Here is a 20,692-nt window from a genome sequence, read left to right on the forward strand (position 1 = left end):
ATAGAACACCTCGTCGAGAATTGTAGTTTATGAAGTGAGACGAGATCCAATAATTCTACTGTATTCACTGTATCATCCAAAGTAACTTCGTATTGTGGTAACCATTGAATACTATCTTCCCTGTCGAGAGGACAAGGTCGAAGCCTCATTCTTTAAAACTGAATGATCTGGAGCAGTGTAGGGAATGATTAATGATGGAGTTTCTGAACTTTGTAATAAAATATTTTCGAAATAATTTTAAAATGTTTCATCATCCATTTCTTTCGTCGTACTCTGACACTCTCGTAGAATGAAACAGCGGCTGACAGCTGGGAGTAAAGCCAAGCTAGGTAACAGCATGGTAAACATTAATTCTATCACATTTGCGTGTGGGGAGTTCCATACCTTGTCCCTTGTCGTCAGTCCCACATTTCGTAACAGTGCAGGTATGACGTGCACTCGCCCATGTTTGGTGGATTCAAACATTCCCCTCAGAATTAATATTTCTACCTTTACGTAAAAATCTGCATGGCTATGCGGTTGTGTCTGCTGTACCATTATCGTTTTACGGCTTGAAATATATTTTTAACTAAAAGCTAGACTGTACTGAATCAGTCGCAACGATGATGTGCTGCTTTCCAAAATTTCAGCCTCACCCAGTGTCGTAGGCAATGAAGCGTATTTTTAAAGTACTACAGTGACATACCAGATGATTCTGAACTAAATATATTGGTAGCGCAGGAAGATCCAGATGATTCATAGAACCATTATGTTATCTCTCTCGTAAATCGTATGCTACATAATAAGTTGCCCATTGTTATAAAAATGTTATAAGTTTTACCTCGGCAAACAAATTTCTAGACGTTCGTTGCATCTGTCTAAAAACGTTTAAGAGAAACTTAAAATATCGACGGTAGATCGGTTACGAGCAGTTAAGATAGGAAGAATGAGTGGGCCCATTTGTTACTAGCGTTAGGTGGTCAGTTGAATATTCATAAATCACAAACATTGTCACTTAGGTTTCCTGTGCTTTTCGCTAAACCATTTCAGACGCAAGCTTTGATGGATCCTTAGAAAAAATACACGGCCTATTCTCTATCCACTCCTTCCACCTTGCGGTCCACTTTGTTTCGACGATTTACTAACACCTAATCTTCCTTTTTTCTTCCACTTTTCCACTTACTCCAACTGTTCGACAAAGAGAACATGGGAAAATGGTTTCTTTTAGACTTTTATGACTAACACGGATAAACAATATATTTTAAAACAAACTGCAATGTACCAGATAGCAGTTTGGTAGAAATGAAGAGGATGGAAAATGAGGCGCTACTGTGATAACGGTTACTCTTGTCTCCAATCCTCTTTGGTAATGCGTTCTCTTCGTTTTGAAATAACTTCTATTGGGAAACTTTTCGATGATAAAAGCACTCTTGTCGCTTTAAAATCCAGGCACTGTGTTCACTCCTGAGAAGTTCAGCTTCATCGCAAGGTACGACTGTATGGTTTAATATGGACTACTGGTATTGTTAGAATTATCGGTGAATTGTGAGTAGGTGCATTATCATGTACCACGAAATATTTCTCCGCAAACCCATGTGTCTTCTCTAAATTGATGCACGTAAACAGCTTAGGGTTTTAGAGACAGAAATCATTATTGCCCATACGAACCACAGGACAGAACACTAAATATTCTAAGGACATTTTTCATGTTTGATTGAATTTTCTTGTATCTCGGCCTAGAAGCAACTCAATCTTCCACTCAGGTATCCGTATCACGGCAGCTCAGTCAGAGGTTCCATACGCCGCCTCTTGTAGATGTCTACATACGTCACAAGACAGCGCCGTTCGTCCCACTCTGATCGTCGATTAAGAGAGCAGCTTCAACATACACTACTGGCCATTAAAATTGCTACACCACGAAGATGACGTGCTACAGACGCGAAATTTAACCGACGGGGAGAAGATGCTGTGATATGCAAATGATTAGTTTTTCACAGCATTGACACGAGGTTGGCACCGGTGGCGACACCTACAACGTGCTGACATGAGGAAAGTTTCGCACACAGCAGTTGACCGGCGTTGCTGGTGAAACGATGTGATGCCTCGTGTAAGGATGAGAAATGCGTACCATCACGTTTCAGACTTTGATAAAGGTCGGATTGCAGCCTATCGCAATTTCGATTTATCGTATCGCGACATTGCTGCTCGAGTTGGTCGAGATCCAATGACTGTTAGCAGAATGTGAAATCGGTGGGTTCACCACGGTAATTCGGAACGTCGTGCTGGATCCCAACGGCCTCGTATCATTAGCAGTCGAGATGACAGGCATCTTATCCGCATGGCTGTACTGTAACTGATCGTGCAGCCACGTCTAGATCCCTGAGTCAACAGATGGGGACGTTTGCAAGACAACGAGCATCCGCACGAACAGTTCGACGACGTTTGCGGCAGCATGGACTATCAGCTTGGAGACCATGGCTGCGGTTACCCTTGACGCTGCATCACAGACGGGAGCGCCTGCAATGGTGTACTCGACGACGGACCTGGGTGCACGAATGGCAAAACGTCATTTTTTCGGATGAATCCAGGTTCTGTTTACAGCATCATGATGGTCGCATCCGTGTGTGGCGACATCGCGGTGAATGCACATTGGAAGCTTGTATTCGTCATCGCCATGCTGGCGTATCACCCGGCGTGATGGTATGGGGTGCCATTGGATACACGTCTCGGTCACATCTTGTTCGCATTGACGGCACATGTTGTGGGTCCTGTACAGGTCTTTCTTGATACAGAAAATGTTAGACTGCTGCCCTGGCCAGCACATTCTCCAGATCTCTCACCAATTGAAAACGTCTGGTCAATGGTGGCCGAGCAACTGGCTCGTCACAATACGCCAGTCACTACTCTTGATGAACTGCGGTATCGTGTTGAAGCTGCATGGGCAGCTGTACCTGTACACGCCATCCAAGCTCTGTTTGACTCAATGCCCAGACGTAACAAGGCCGTCATTACCGCCAGAAGTGGTTGTTCTGGGTACTGATTTCCCAGGATCTATGCGCCCAAATTGTGTGAAAATGTAATTACATGTTAGTTCTAGTATAATATATTTGTACAATGAATACCCGTTTATCATCTGCATTTCTTCTTGGTGTAGCAATTTTCATGGCCGGTGGTGTAGTTCAGATCCGGCAGCTGTAATATTATTAGTCAAAACTATATATCAAAGTTTAAATTTAAATGTACTTTGATATGTGGGAGTCCTTCAGTAGTAGTCAGATGTAAACAGTTCTTGTTCTCGGCGACGGTAATAAATATATACGGTCATTGAAGTGGTTATGTGATGCATCTAAGTCACTACGGACCTTGCTAGGGGGCGCTCGCAACACTTCTGCCAAGAAAAAATGTATTTGCGTGTGATCGGTATACAGGGTGTACAACTGTAAACGATAACTATTTACAGCGTATCACAGTAGTGTAAAGAAAAACGAGACGGACCATTTGATGTAAAACTCTCGTTGTCTAACAAGTCGGGATACTATCTCACGCTGAATAGAATGTTCTCTGGTTTCCAGCCGCGTCAAGTGATTAAAATTACACGAGCTTCCGACTAAGCACTTCTTGGCTACTGCCAAGCGGTATGACTGCCAGTGCGCTGCTGGTACGCCATTATATACACTAGCTTCCGGCTGTGACGTCACTGGTGCTCGCAACGTCGTGCTATATGGACATACGTTGACTCGGCGTTCGATTTGCTCGTCTTCAACAACGCGATCGCTGTATCCCACGCTGTGCTGAACTTCAGGCCCCGCAGGGCTTTATCGACGACTTTATTTCAATGGCTTCTTTAATTACACAGCGGGGTAGCCCCTCGGTCTAGGGCGCCTTGCCACGGTTCTCGCGGCTCTCCCCCCTCCCCCCTTTCCCCGTTGGAGGCTAGCCCTCCCTTCATCATGGGTATGTGTGTTGTCCTTAATCTAAGTCAGTTTGAGAGTATGTTGTGTGTAAGCCTAGGGACCGATGACCGCAGCAGTTTGGTCCCACAGAAATATCCAATTTCCAATATTATACAGTTCCTCACCGAGTAAGGTGGCGTAGTGGTTGGCATACTGCTGCTGACCAAGCCGCCAGCTCCAGCATACGGGTACAACATCACACTATTTTAGTTTAATCTTTCTACATTTTATGTGCAAGACAGACTTCCCTAATTAACATGCACTTTTATAATCTTTACAGTGCAATAAAGCTGAAGATGGATCTGTTAGTTCAGAAAGCGTTCATTTAAATAAATGATATTTTGCGATCGTGATTGTTATAAGTAATTACAGGCGAATGTTAAAACTGAGGGTTCCCTACAAAATATCCTAAACTTACTTTGCCCACTCCCAGCATGTTGCAAAGTTTGGCTGAAAAGGACCACGACCTTCAAACGGGCTGGGTGTCAAACAATCCGCTCCGCTTCTTGAAATAAACAATGAAAAGCACCAAAAAAGAGCAACGTGGGAAGCGGTGGATGGGAACACCTAGAAGGACTGAAATAATAATCTGGAATCATGAATCTAAAAGTGATCGACGAAAATCGGCTCACTCGTCTTTACACAGTATACAGAACTGTATTTTTTTCCCCTCACGGCATCTCCTCTTCTGCAGTAATTCTTCTACAGAGAAGCAGAGTAATAGTTCCGAGGCGTGTGGTAAGGCGATTAACAATCTGAGCGTGTATTCGAAAGGTTCCACGTTTCAGTGATGATCTCGATTTTCTGTGGTCTTCTTAAATAACTTGTGAACAGTTCATTTGAGAAAGCCACTGGCCATGTTCTTCCATGATTCTCAGTTCCTGCCCAAATCTTAATGACCTAGAAACAATGGGACGCTAAATTATAACCTAAATTATAACCTTCTTTCCTTTCTCTTAACACTCACATGATAGTGAAGAATTGTTGTAGAACAGGTCACAGCCATTCTATAAAATAAAACCATAACAATATGTAAGAATATACTTTGTGTACACAAAACTGAGAAAACCAATACTATGTTCCTCATAATTCTCCTCCCATTCTCCCGAAATTTCTGTTGATAATACACACATCATACAAGATGAGTCACTAGTAAAAAGGGAAAGAAGGAATGGCGGGAAGAAGAGAAGAGAGAAAGATGCGAAAGTCGTAATTGAAGGAGCACGAATCAATTCCCGGTTCTGCAGCTTGACTAAATTTCCTACAAAAAATCAAAACTCTTAAACAGAAGCAAGTCGGAGTAGTTCTATCAGCAAAGCTGAAAGCAATTTCTCTTTACGTACCTTGTTCTACAACATATGAAATCATAACAAAATATTTTGTTTTATAAGATGCAAATTAGTAATTACGCCGGCAATAGTTGGTCGGTTCATGATTTTTTTTCTTTTTTTTTTTTTGGGGGGGGGGGGGGGACAAAACAAGCGTTCTCATAGCGAAGCTAGTAAGACGACCTTGTAGTACTTGGTGTTGAAGCAAGTGGCAGCGAGGTTATCGGTGCCATAGGATTGGGGAAGGACGGGGTAGAAGGAAGTCGTCCGTGTCCTTTCATAGGAACCATCCCGGCATTTGCCTGAAGCGATTTAGGGAAATCACGTGAAACTTAAGTTAGTCTGACGCGAGTTTGAACCGTCGTACTCCTGAATACGAGTCCAGTACGCTAACCACTGCGACATCTCGCTCGGTACCGCGGCAAAGTCGGAAACCGGCGTCTTTAGTTTATGTCGTTGAAATGAACCTATAAAGTGCCGCAACATGCTTGAAAAATACAATGGAATTTACTGAGAACAATACTAACTTGGATTTTAAAGTAAGTTTATACTTTTTCAGTATACGTTTTATAGCATTAATTGTTTAAGTCAAGTTTTCCCAAGTACTGCAATTTTGAGTTGTGTCACTGTTCTTGCCGGGATGCGATATGGGAACCTACTGGATCAATACTGTTGCATTCTAAAATTATGCCGTTATTACATACCTATTTTATGGCGAAGTCGTATGGTGTCGCTACAGCGTTTTTCAATATTATATGTAAATTGAAGGTAGTAGGGCCAGGAAAAGAAAAGGATTATTGATGTCAGCTGCATCGGTACATTACGCTTAGTTAAGTGAAAATGTGTGCCGGACTGGGACACGAACCCGGGATCTCCTGCTTACAGGGCAGTTGCGTTAGCCAATGCGCAACCCGGACACGGTGTCTGTTGCAATCGCGTTCACTACATCGGTACGCCTCTCGGCCGAAGTACACTTCACTAGCCCCACCTATCCTCAGTCCCTGTCCATTTTCACCAAGCTCGCAAGATTCCCGCTGGAGCTCGGACATATTTGTGCATCCGTATTGAAGAAGGTGGATTTGTTGCCCGTCGAGACCAATCGATTACATGAATGCGGGGTGTCTGTTCTTTCGGACATCTCCGAAATAACGGACAGAACGCATTCATATAGTTTATCAGTGTGTCGGGTTCCAGTAAGAAAAAAAAATACATTCCTGCGTCTCTCCCACGCATTCCAAGTAACTTGTTCCAATTTTATTTCTCGTATTATGCTCAGTTTCCTAGAATTAGGCGTTGTTGCTGTTGTTGTTGTTGTTGTTGTGGTGTTGGTCAGGGGGATTGCGGGGGGGGGGGGGGAGGGGAGGATGGTCTCCTATATGAAAATTGGTTTGATGCAGCTCTTCATGCTAGTCTAACTTGTGCAAACTTCTTCGTCTCTACGTAACAACTCCAACCTACATCTATTCCAACCTTTTAAGATGTCATAATCATTAACTTTCTAAAGACTGGTACTAGCAGTTCATTTTCTATAGAGGTTGAGAGAAGCATTTTAGTGTTTAAGTAATATTTCAAGCATAGTGGCCCAGTTCACGGCACCGAAAAAAACGTGCATTCAGAATTCATCTCGTAGACAAATAATTCTAGTGATTAAAATATCGTAGCTAAAAAATATAATTTCTAAATCTGATTTATCTAATATTATGTGACGCTGACATAAAACTAAAATGTTGCGGATGTTACAGATCAAGTTTAATGTATTCTCAAAGCATGGGATTAAAATTCTACCTGTTGACGTTCAGACCTCCCACAAAAATAGGGTGGAGCACACAAGTTGGTTTGGACAAACATTTCAATCGAACTACCTGTGCATCAGATGTAGCGGACACCTTTCACTCCCCCGATTGGTCTAAACTTGAGAGAATTCTGATTATTTAAACAAGTAATTAAAAGGAATTTACAACTTACTTACTGTATTCGCGTTTTGAAAATTCACTACAATCTCCATCAACCATCCGATACACATTTCCCTTTTTTGAATTAGGCATACGTCCCCACAAACTCGTGCTAAGTAATACATGAATTTTACTACATTTGTTTGTCAGCTTTCAAGGCACTAAGTTAAATAATCTAGTTAGGCTGTGGAAACTGTAGTGTACTTAAAATATTTATCTACGAAAATTAAAACTCCTCTGCTCACATAAGCATATGCAAACTAATTTACACGGCGTGGCGGTTAAATGCCGGAGTCTCTTTAAACGTTGTTCGAGGGAAGTAATCTGACTTAATGAGATCTCTCAGAAAGTCACCAGCTGAGTTTCTTTCCCTAGATTCCTTCTGTTGTCCTATGCCAGAGCTTAACGAGACGCTGGTGAAGTGCTGGAGGGTTTAATGGACAAAACGAGAGTTAATGGAAGGCGGAGAGCTCTCAGGCGTGTATCTGCTAATAACCGCAATTTAAGCGTTAAAGCAGAGGCGCTTAATTGCTTTTGAGTCTCTCTTAACAAGAAAATCTGATCTCCGCCGGCTAAAGAGTTTAGAGACGAGACTTAGAGGTATGCTGAAGAAAAGGCCTGTTGAACGTAGCTCCTAACAAGCGTTCTCATAGCGAAGCTAGTAAGACGACCTTGTAGTACTTGGTGTTGAAGCAAGTGGCAGTAAATGCACAGCTGGAGAACCTTTGCACTCGACTCTTTCAACCGACAAAAACTTTTTTTTGTGAATGTACTATAGCTCGACTGAGGGACAAGCCCTCGAGTTGTAATAAGACCAGCCCTTATGTGATCCGGTACTTTGTAGCAGATTAGTGTTCAGCACGAATAAGGAAACAGGATCTTAAATAGGTCGTGTATAAAGATATGTTTTGGAGAACATATGGTCCCCATCTATTTCAACTGGCTGGGAACAAAACCGTTATTAGACCGACATTTTGGGTATTCGAGATAGAATTTCTACGCACTGTGGGTAGAGAAAATAGTTCTTGTTTGGACCTGTACTGTGTATTTCAACACGCGTTCGCACAGTAAGTACTAAAGCTTCATGGAGATTCTCATCCACCTCTAATAGCAGCCATTACAAAGGAGACGTCCTCAATCAGTGTAGTTTACAGCTAAAATACCGAGAGCGTATCTTCCTAGAGAAGTCAAACAGAATATTCAGCCCCCACACATGCCTCTCACAAATAGCAAGAATGTAAAAGTGGGCAGATTCGATCTCATACAGAGACTTACTAACAACGTTTCTTCCAGTGCACCGTTCGCGACTGGAACAGGACGACTTGGGAAGCGACAGAAACACACATACCGCCACGTACTTAATGTGACTTGAAGGTTATTGATGGAAGTGGAGAGTTATTCACTTTTAGGATTCTATAAAGATTATAGCCAGTATAACAGTCTTCGTCAGAAGAGGTAAATAAAACAAAAACTAATGAATAGTCATAGGCATGCAGCGGTTTAATGCGTTCCAAAACCTACTGTTGTCCTTTCACGTAAACGTATTGCGTCATGTTAGATCGATCGAAATTTACCTACACAGCGTGAATTTCGACATTTTCTTGAACATGCAACCGACATGACAGTGCAGATTTTGATTATCAGGCCAACTATGTGTACAAGAATAATGCGGGCGAGGAAGTGTTTTGGCGTATGTTGTCAGGGTGAAAATTTCTCGCCACAGGAATAAGAAACTGAATGTTTTATTTAAAACACGATGAACGCGTTTTTCATTAATACTCCATTTGAATGGTGTGTTATCCATGTGGAAGAAGTCCACTTTCTTTCACAATCCAAGGGTATTCTTCAGTAGTTTTTGATCCAGTTTTTCCTGAATCATTTCTAGTATTCGCCAGTTATGTTACCAGCAAACCGTAGATTGTTTGAAGAATCGAATTTCCATGTATAAAACAGCTTCAAACGTCTGATTAGTTCACAAATGAGAGAATGCGTTAAATATTTGACGTTAACCATATAGCGAGAAAAGATTTAGAAAAGATTTCAAATTATGGTTAAGGTATGTTTTAAAATCGCAAAGTGCTCTCATTATGAATAATTGGGTGAGTGTAAATGGGGCAATTTGCACTGTAGTTTAAGACAAGCTAGTTTTTCACGCATCTTAATACTTACGACGTCATATCTCCTGAACTATCTGTCCTACAACACTATAATGTTGCAGGTACATTAAATGATATATGTAGACACTGTATGCACAGTGTGTTGGGAATAGAGTTGGTAATAAAAAAGGAATAAATTAAAACATTATACCTCACGCTGATGTTTGACTTCGTGAACAGGAAAAATGTAGTAAGCGCTAAACAATTTTCCCTTTTTAATTCTGAGTGTGTGTGTGTGTGTGTGTGTGTGTGTGTGTGTGTGTGTGTGTGTGTGGTGAGGGGGGGGGGAGGGAGGGAATGTCACCGAGAAAAAGTTTTGTAAATGTTTGAAATTATGTGGAATCTTTATTGGAGGTCGCTAGTTATCTCATTCCCAAATACTGGAAGAATGAAGTCCACTTGTTTGCGCGTCGTCATTATTTCGCCTCAATACAAACTTATAATTTCAGACTATGACGCTTTCTGCAAAACAATTAACACAAGATTATATCGTTTAATTAGTAGACTGACAGCATTCTAAATTTTTCCTTTCGATGAATAATTTTTCGAAATTTGCATATCGAATTTTTTGTTGCCCTTACGCTGCAACTGGTAGTCGGTTCCAGGATAGCGTTTTAATAACATACTCTTGGATCTTTTGGGGAGTAATGATTAAAATGAATCCTTTCTATATCGCAGAAAAAACTATCGAAACCATTTTGGCATGATAAATCGACACTCAATTTTGGTGTAATATTCCACGTATATATTCACTGGTTTTTATTTCCGTGTCGTTTGTAGCATCAAATGTTGAGGCAACTACATGCATGGATTTCACAAAACTCATATAAAATTCTAAAACTGCTTCCCACAAGTAAGACATTTTCCATGGACTGAGCCGGCCGGGGTGGCCGAACGGTTCTAGGCGCTACAGTCTGGAACCACGTGACCGCTACTGTCGCAGGTTCGAATCCTGCCTCGGGCATGGATGTGTGTGATGTCCTTAGGTTAGTTAGGTTTAAGTAGTTCTAAGTTCTCGGGGAATGATGACCTCCGATGTTGAGTCCCATAGTAGTCAGAGCCATTTGAGTCATGGACTGATCTTAAGCAATTGTAACAAATTAAAAGTATTATGAGATTATACACTCAACTAAGCTATTTTTTAGTATACTTACAGGTACGAGGTTCACATACATTTCATCCCCAGAATATAATAATAGCATATTAACAGTCTTAAAATGGAGCTGTTTCAATTTTTCGTTGAAAATTAGTGATGGAGGCGAGCAGACCGAAATGTTCTACCAGATACAGGAGATTCACGAACCAGAAGGTAAAGTAGAACTATATTCAGCTCTGAGCCACAGTTAAGCTTCCAGAAAACCAAAACGCTCCACCGGAAAGATGGAATTGCTGGACACTAACAACGTAACCATACACACCGATCCAGGTCCTTAAATTTCACTCTTCCACCGTGATACCCGATCGGAGTTTGCTAGCGTCGACCACTGTCAAATATCTGAAACACAAACACATCAGTGGCAGACAAAATTCTGGCGCATCAGATACACAAAACATATCAGCCCAACTGGTTATAAATAAACTTTTAATTATACATGGCATAAATGAACCCAAGCAGAACTAACCCACGGGACGATTATAAGTAAACCTTTAATTATGCATGGCACAAATGAACCCAAGCAGAACTAACCTAAGGGTCCACTTGCTCTGTAACGACTCTTAAAATTTGTTTAGCTGATTCTCTAGAACAAATAAATAAAATAATAACATAGAAAATGGAAATAGGGAAAATTATTTCGGCCTGCTCTTGAACGTCAGGCACAGACTTACGTACTACTTGGTATGACATCTAGCTACGCATTAAGCACGGCTTCATGTTTATTTATTGTGCGTAGCTAGCACTCCCTTAACTACCGTCAACATGTCAGGCGGCCATACCAAATACAGTGAGAAGTAACTGAAACAATCAAGATAGTTTCCAGTGCACTCGGGTATTCAATTAACATGAACAGAACCCACCAAGAAACAATTCGACTACTCCAGTTCACTCACTTTGAGTAACATGAAACAGACGCGAAGGAAATCTGTCCTCCAAGTCTCAAGGAAATTCCAACCACCGTCGACAGCGGATCTGCATTCAAACGGCTAAACACGCCTCAGCAGCTGCACACGCTCCTCCTTCGTACCGACTCGGCCACTCGCCAGAGTCACACGTCACTGTCACTCACACAGGTGATACCCGAACGCAAGCCCTTGCAGATTGCGCCCACAGCACTTAAATAGCCATCCGCCAAAGACGCGAAGAAGACAAGCAGGCATCGAAAATCGACTCTCAGCGATCGGGATGACAATCGACGGAGACTGGCGCCAGCAGCACACCAGCTCAGTCCGAAGTGTTTTAGGACAGTGTTTAACATTTGCGACATCCATATTATACCAAAATTTGCCATTGGTATTTTGTCATATGAAATGTACAATGTCCTTTCTCCTTATAAGCAGTTGCATAACTTATTCCGTACATCTTTAATAGCAAATTGTCCAACATTATATTGTGCAATTTAGATTTGTTTTCACTTGAGGACGCAGTTTTTAAGAGCTGTGTTGCGCTCGTCTTCCAGGAGAAGTTTGACTTCCATTTTTTTAAGTGAAAGAACAGGCGATTTCACCTTTAGCTGGGTCTTTGTTGACTACAAATTGTCTGAAATGAATTATTTCGTGTCCTCACTATACAAGGCGTTTCAGGAGGAAAAGAAATATTTTAAAAATTTGGCAGTATAGATTATTTGGAGTAAAATGTATCGTATAACATGCGTCTAATTTTAAAATGTAACGGAAATAAACACTCAGAGAAGGTGTTAAACAAAGACAAATGAATAAGTTCAAATTTGCTTCTCATAAATTCCACCTCTGACTTCATTACACTTTCCGAGTCTCTTGATAACACCTAGTCCTTCACAGGTCGTCTTATCGTTTTTTTATGAGAGAAGCACTGTTCCGACAATGAACATCCAATTCTTCACTTTTGCTTCCAATAGTGCTGGAAGCTCCTTCTGAAGAAAGATAATGGGCATTGTTGGACGACACTAGAACACAATAAATGAAACAATCAACATCACCATGCAGAGACTAAAACAACAAGGAAACACACCAGTCTCGCACATTAATGACATAGCAACCATACTCAAGACCATAACAGCACATTATTACGTTATGTTCAACAAAGAATTTTATTCCCAACTTGAAGGGCAGCTAATGGGATCACCAATTAGTTACCTCCATGTAAACAGATGCATGAACAACCTAGAGAACAGGATCTTCACACACATAATAAGACCAAAAAATACAAAGTCGTATACTGGCACCGTTACGTCGATGACATAATATGCCCCATGTATGAACCACATGCACACTTAAGAGAGCTACACAAAGAAATAAACAACTTACACCCAAAAATTCACTTCACGATAGAACGGAAACAGACAACAAAATACTAAATTTCCTGGACCTCACTATACGAAAGCCGAACAACATTGTACAATGTTCAGGTAACTGACAACCACGAGCATCACCATTCACAATCTGTTGAACCACCCGGTGGCAAGCAAGCTCCACAGACTGAACTAAACACCCGTAGGCAAACGTAATTACAGACAGGAGCTAAACATAGTAAAACAGATAGCAGAGGAAAATGGTTATAACAAACTTGTAAAGAGAATAGGAATGAAAGCACAAGACACACACAAAACATTACACAACACATATCAACACAACATTCAAACAATGACCACACACAAGACACAACAGTACAACAACACACAAACAAAACAAAATGGCACATACTCATCAACAATAACAAAGTTGTTCACAAAATAGGCAACATGTTGAAGGAACAGGGACTTCAAATAGGTTACGAACAGACAACACAACACAGAAAGAAGTCAGAACATAGGAGACACTCACAGATAAATTCAACGGATCAGGAATATGTGAACTCACACTTGACAATCAGTATACATCTGAGCTTGAGATACATTTGCAATGATCTCGCGGTTGACCAAAGGTTAAACCCTGATCTTCTGTGTGTATGCTGTAGTGCTGAAATAACACAGTAATTCTGTTACGTTCACAACTGTTATTGCGTTAATGGGTTGTGACAGAGAAAACGGTATACGCTTCTGCATTTATCAGAACCTCTCTGATTTGATCAATGCAGCCAGTATCTTAGAGCTGTACTTTCCACTTTTTTAGAACACTTCACGTCAGGAAGACGCTTATTAATGGTCTTGTTTAACGCTGTCCTGCTAGATAGCAAAATCTGTCGGTAATGGTACAGCTCTTCCCGAATCGTTTTCAATTTCTTCCGCCATGTAGACTTGGCAAGATTGCTGCACGGCGAAAACGTTAAAGGCAGGATTGAAAGAGCCTGTTCTACGCTGCTTACTTAGTAGAAAACAGTCTTGTAATCTTTCCAACTGTTGGTTGGTATTGTTGAGCCGACTGAGGTATTTCTGGCGGCAAAACAAAATATCTCAATGGATTTCATTTCTGTAGATTCACTAATATACTTCAATGCAAGTAGAGTCAGTAATCTTTTCGCATCCTTTACTCGGTACCAGTCACCTTTCAGTAAACAACAACAACATCGTCGGCGAAGAAACACACCCATCTCCTGACTTTGCGTGAAAACTCATGCATTACAGCAGACAATGGGCCTATATTGTACGAACAAAGTGACATAGTCCTGAGCCGTTTCAGTGTAACTGAGATTGACGTGAGAGGCAATATCGCGTGGTAGCATAATATGCTGATGAAAGTGGAGATAATCAGGCTATGCTTCCACAATACGGTGTGTCGAGGCAGGCTCGTGAGTAGCCAGTATCCCCTGTGGGGCAAAGGATTCTTCCACGCACGCATTCCATTATGCAGATTACAGCTGGCGTCCTGTGGTGCACGATCGCAAGTGCCTTACACGTCCGATGTCTATTTCGCTATTTTCTGCCATTAGACATACACTGGTGAGCCGAAACATTAGGAACTCCTTCCACCGCTAAACTTAATGACGCCTGCTGGCTTTGTGGACTCTTGTTGCGGCAACGAAAGAATTCCAGATAGTGCATAAACTGCAGGAGCTCACAGAGGAGTCGAAATTCAACAACTTTGCTATAGGAAATTGTTGTCTTCAAGGTATTTCTGAACCAGAGTTAGCTGTGGAATGTGAGAAACAACAGGGACAATCAATTCACGCACCCCTTAATTGCACTAGACATAATGCAGTGTTGTACGTTACCGAATAAGTTCGAAATGGCTAGCACCACATTCAGTACAGGCATAATATCTTTGTGGAAAATTCTAGAGCACTGTAAGCGCTGTATCAAGTACACCAGACATTGCACAAAAAGGTGTCTCGCACTAAGTAAGTCACGTACTTGCATAGGAAACTGTACAGGTGCTCCACATACTTGCAGCCTACTATATGCAAACAGTACACTACCTTTGGGCGTGTGCACTGATTTTCCTTGTTGTTCTTTACTTTCCATAGCTTTCAATGCTCATGATTACTTCCAAGAAAGTCGGTTCTTACTCCAATGTTGTATTAAAATTCCTCTATCACCACCTTTAATTTCTTTGCAACCTTTTGAATCGCCCTGTGCGAGTGGAGGAGAGACGAATGGGAATCATTCTAGCGACGATCCGGCCCGCAAATGGGGAAATCAACTGACATCAGCCGCTATGACTAAGGACGGGTTCTTGTGCCCCGTGGGTCGGGAATATGCATCTAGGATACAGCGGAACTGGTCGGCTGTTCGCGTTCTACTACTGAGAACATTGGTGGAACGCGGTTGCGGGTTGGTGACACTGCATCTCGGTGACGAGGTGTTTTAGACTTACACGCATCACCGAACTTGGAGGTTTCAGGCTTTCCCAGTCTGTAAAGCAGGATAGTTGGGACGTGTGACAGATCCGACAACAGTTTACAATGCTGGTGCAGCCACAAGAATTTAGAAAAACATTTCATTGCACACTGTTCATTAAGAAGCTCCTCAGCAGACAAACGCTACGTGTCGTTATCTTCACGAACGATATCGTCAGTAAAGATTGCGGTAGGCCAGGATTATCGAGACTGGACCTTGGAGCAACGGAAACTCCACGTTTCTTCTTACACTAGGTGGACGGTCGTGTCCAGACATGCTGTCATTGACGCGAAAGACTGACCGTAACATGCAGCACGTCACGGTAGCATGCCAGTGGGGACAGTATGAAGCTACAGCGGACATTCACCTGGGCTCCGATGAGACCTGTGGTAGTAAACGAAGGGACCGTGACAGCTGTGGACCACGTGAACATTATCGCAGAGCACCTGCATCCCTCGATGCTACATACCTTCCCGAGGCCAATGGCATGTTCTAGCATATCTCTCATTGTAACAATACCACAACCGCGCTGTAATAGTTTTGAGGAGCATGTTGGTGAACTCACGTTGTCGTCTTGGCCCCAGATATGATTAACATGAACTCGATATAACACATGTGGAACGCTACAGGACAACATACCGGAGCTCACAAGTCACCAACCGGCAATTTATGTGAATTACGTGTCCTGTGTGCTACTACATGCCACTGGAAACCTAACAAGAAGTTTTCGAAACCGTGTATCGCAGATTAGTTGCTATATTACGTTACTAAGGTAGACCAACACACTACTAAGCACGAGGTCGTAACCTACAGGTCATCAGAGTTATGTCAGGATGGCCCATCTGTGGTGTTTCCTTTTACTACAGAAGTCGTACACAGGGAGAGAATGTTGCTCTGCTGTCTGTGGGATTGCATTAACCTGCCTTGTCAGTATACATTTGAAAACTGAATAAATCACGGAATAATGTAGATAGAGAGGTACAAATTGACACACATGCTTGGAATGACATGGGGTTTTATTAGAACCAAAAAATACAAAAGTTCAAAAAATGTCCGACAGATGGGGCTTCATCTGATCAGAATAGCAATAATTAGCATAAAAATATAAGACAAAGCAAAGATGATGTTCTTTACAGGAAATGCTCAATATGTCCACCATCATTCCTCAACGATAGCTGTAGTCGAGGAATAATGTTGTGAACAGCACTGTCAAGTATGTCCGGAATTATGGTGAGGCATTGTCGTCGGATGTTGTCTTTCAGCATCCCTAGAGATGTCGGTCGATCGCGATACACTTGCGACTTCAGGTAACCCCAAAGCCAATAATCGCGCGGACTGAGGTCTGGGGACCTGGGAGGCCAAGCATGACGAAAGTGGCGGCTGAGCACACGATCACCACCAAACGACACGCGCAAGAGATCATTCACGCGTCTAGCAATATGGGGTGGTTCTAAAAAAAAAAAACGATATCATTCCAAGCATGTGTGTAAACTTTTACCTCTCTATCTACATTATTCCGTGGTTTATTAAGTTTTCAAATTTATACTGACTTTTTTATCACCCGGTATTATGAATCTGTAAAATAATTTTTTAAACATTCTGTATTTTTCAGCAACACTTGATAATGGCCTATGGCCGAAATTGCGATAGTGCAATAAAAACTTATAACAGTCACTGGCGGAAACATGATGTTTTTCATGACTGTGAATCCCAGCTACATCAACTGTAAAACTATAACCATTATATCTTACAGGGTCATTATACATAAAGCACTTCGTCAGTCGACACAGTGAGGGTACTTTCTTCTTTATATAAGACTTTAACATTTCTTCACTTGTTCTCCTAATCTTTATCTCTTTATGTAGGTTTTGTCGCCATTTAGGTATTATAATTCTCATATATAATAAAAGGAGCTATTAAGGTTCAAGTAAGCCTACCATGGCACATAGTTGACAGTCATAACAACAAATGGTACGATACAACTGCTCAAGACCTGCCACTGACTGACTCTAAATAAGAACTAACCTGTCACGCCAATCCGTGACCTCAGTTGAACTGGCGATGCTACACTGTTTGACACGTGTTTGTACGGTGCAAGCTGTGTCAGTGCAAATGTGTATAATCATTTTTATATCAAATAGTATTTCATAATAAACATAAAAAGTCTTACGATACATAACTATCGCTCTCTTCCGTTTCAATATCATTTTGGCACAGAAATTAGAATTTGTGTAATGCCTTTCTGCCAACATTAAATAATTAAATTTCACAAAAATTTACGAAAATTACAAGGTGTACAACTTTTCTTTCGCCGTTTGCCGATAGGTGGCGACAATAGTAAGTAGCGGTCGAAAGAAAAAGATCGCAGACATCAGGCAGTTAGCTTGGAACTCGGTCCACATAATCTCATTCAAACACTAGTCGATGTGTGTCTGCATCATAAAGTTGTTCTTGGTTGAAAATGTCAGTTTACGAGCCTAATTCTCGTCATTTGCGCGAGGTGTTACTGTTTTGTTTCAATATGAAGAAAACAGCGGCTGAGTCTCATCGAATGCCCTCAAGTGCGTATGGTAACTACGCTATTAGTGATAACGACGCTATTAGTGAAAGAAGGTGTCGTAAATGGTTTCAACGCTTCAAGAACGGTGATTTTAACGTCGCAGATCGGCATAGTGGTGGATCAGAGAATGTTTTCGAAGATGCAGAATTGGAGATATTTCTGAGTGAAGACTCGCGTCATACTCAAGAAGAATTGGCACGATTTGTACGAGTGACACAGCAAGCCATTTCAAAATGTCTGATTCAGAAAAAGGAACTTGCGTCCCGTGTGAGCTGAAACCAAGAGACGTTGAACGTCGTTCGTGTGCTTGTGAACAGTTGCTTCAGAGGCAAAAACGGGAGGGATTTCTGCATCGCATTGTGACTGGGGACGAAAAAGGGATTCATTACGGTAACCCTAAACTCAAAAAATCATGGGGATATCCTGGCTATGCTTCCACGTCGACGGCGAAACCGACAGCCCCAAGATCATGCTCTGCATTTGGTGGGACCAGTTCGGCGTCGTGTGCTATGAGGTGTTAAAACCAAGTGAAGCAATCACAGGTACTCGTTATCAAACGCAGTTAATGCCTTTGAGGAGAGCATTAAAAGACAAACGGCCGCAATACAGCTAGAGACAACCTAAAGTGGTTTTGCAGCACGACAACGCTCGGCCCCACGTTGCAAAAGAGGTCAAAATGTACTTGGAAACGTTAAAGTGAGAAGTCCTAACCCACCCGCCGTTTTCTCCAGACATTGCTCCATCTGACTATCACCTGGTTAGATCAATGGCGCATGGCCTGGCTGACCAACACTTCCGATATCATGAAGAAGTCGCAAATACGATCGATTCGTGGATCGCTTCAAAAGATGAACAATGTTTTTGACGCGGGATTCGTACACTGCCCGAAAGATCGGAGAAAGTAGTGGCCAGCGATGGAAAATACTTTGAATGATATATGTGAAACCGATTTGTTTCATTAAAGTGTCGTCTGGAGCCGAGCGACCGCTACGGTCGCAAGTTCGAATCCTGCATCGGGCATGGATGTGTGAGATGTTCTTAGGTTAGTTAGGTTTAATTAGTTCTACGTTCTAGGCGACTGATGACCTTAGAAGTTAAGTCGCATAGTGCTCAAAGCCATTTGAACCATTAAAGCGTCAAATGTTGGGGAAAAACGGCGGAAGCAAAGTTGTACACCTTGTACTTAACGCTTTTTTGCCATTGGAAGTCAATACGATGACTGAGAAATATTTGTATCTTATTCGCCGCATCCCCGGTTTCGCAACAAATAAAGAGCACTTTGACCTAAGGCTGATGAACATCGTATGTTAGTTTCATAATTGTTTGAAGATCACACCTTAATTCTCTGAGCTTATTACTTTTCAAACACAAAGAAGTTTTATAAGTAATGTTACCTTTAACTCTATATTTTACTTAAAGTATTTACACTAATGGCCATTAAAATTGCTACACCAAGAAGAAATGCAGATGATAAACGGGTATTCACTGGACAAATACATTATACTAGAACTGACATATGATTACATTTTCACCCAATTTGGGTCCTTAGATCCTGAGAAATCAGTACCCAAAACAACCACCTCTGGCCGTGGTAACGGCCTTGATACGCCTGGGCAGTGTGTCTAACAGAGCTTGGATGGCGTGTACAAGTACAGCTGCCCATGCAGCTTCAACACGATACCACAGTTCATCAGAAGTAGTGGCTCTGAGCACTATGGGACTTAACATCTGAGGTCATCAGTCCCCTACAACTTAGGACTACTTAAACCTATTAACCTAAAGACATCACACACTTCCATGCCCGAAGCAGGATTCGAACCTGCGACCGTAGCAGTCGCGCGGTTCCGGACTGAAGCGCCTAGAACCGGTCGGTCATCATGGCCGGCTCAGGAGTTGTGACTGGCGTATTGTGACGAGCCATTGGCTCGGTCACCATTGACCAGACGTTTTCAATTGGTGAGAAATCTGGAGAATGTGCTGGCCAGGGCAGCAGTCGAACATTTTCTGTATCCAGAAAGGCCCGAGCAGGAACTGCAACATGCGGTCGTGCGTTATCCTGCTGAAATGTAGGGTTTCGCAAGGATCGAATGTAGGTGGAGCCACGGTTCGTAACACATCTGAAATGTACCGTCCAGTGTTCAAAGTGCCGTCAATGCGAACAGGAGGTGACCGAGGCGTATAACCAATGGTACACCATACCATCACGCCGCGTGATACGCCAGTATGGCGGTGACGAACACATGCTTCCAATGTGCGTTCACCGCAATTTCGCCAAACACTGATGCGACCATCCATGCTGTTGCAAACGTCGTCGAACTGTTCGTGCAGATGGTTGTTGTCTTGCAAACGACCCCATCTGTTGACTCAGGAATCGAGATGTGGCTGCACGATCCGTTACAGCCATGCGGATAAGATGCCTGTCATGTCGACTGCTAGTGATACGAGGCCGTTGGGATCCAGCACGTCGTTCCGCATTATCCTCCTGAACCCATCGACTCCACATTCTGCTAACAGTCATTTGATCTCGACCAACGCGAGCTGCAATGTCACTATACGAGAAACCGCAATCGCGATAGGTTACGATCCAACCTTTATCAAAGTCGGAAACGTGATGGTACGAATTTCTCCTCCTTACACGAGGCACCACAACAACGTTTCACCAGACAACGCCGGTCAACTGCTGTTTGTGTATGAGGAATCGGATGGAAACTTTCCTCGTGTCAGCACGTTTTAGGTTTCACCACCGGCACCAACCTTGCGTGAATGCTCTGAAAAGCTAATCATTTGGATAGCACAGCATCGTCTTTCTGTCGGTTAAATTTCGCGTCTTTAGCACGTCATCTTCGTGGTGTGGC

The sequence above is a fragment of the Schistocerca cancellata genome, chromosome 8, assembly GCF_023864275.1.
Source record: "Schistocerca cancellata isolate TAMUIC-IGC-003103 chromosome 8, iqSchCanc2.1, whole genome shotgun sequence".
Classification (NCBI taxonomy): domain Eukaryota; kingdom Metazoa; phylum Arthropoda; class Insecta; order Orthoptera; family Acrididae; genus Schistocerca; species Schistocerca cancellata.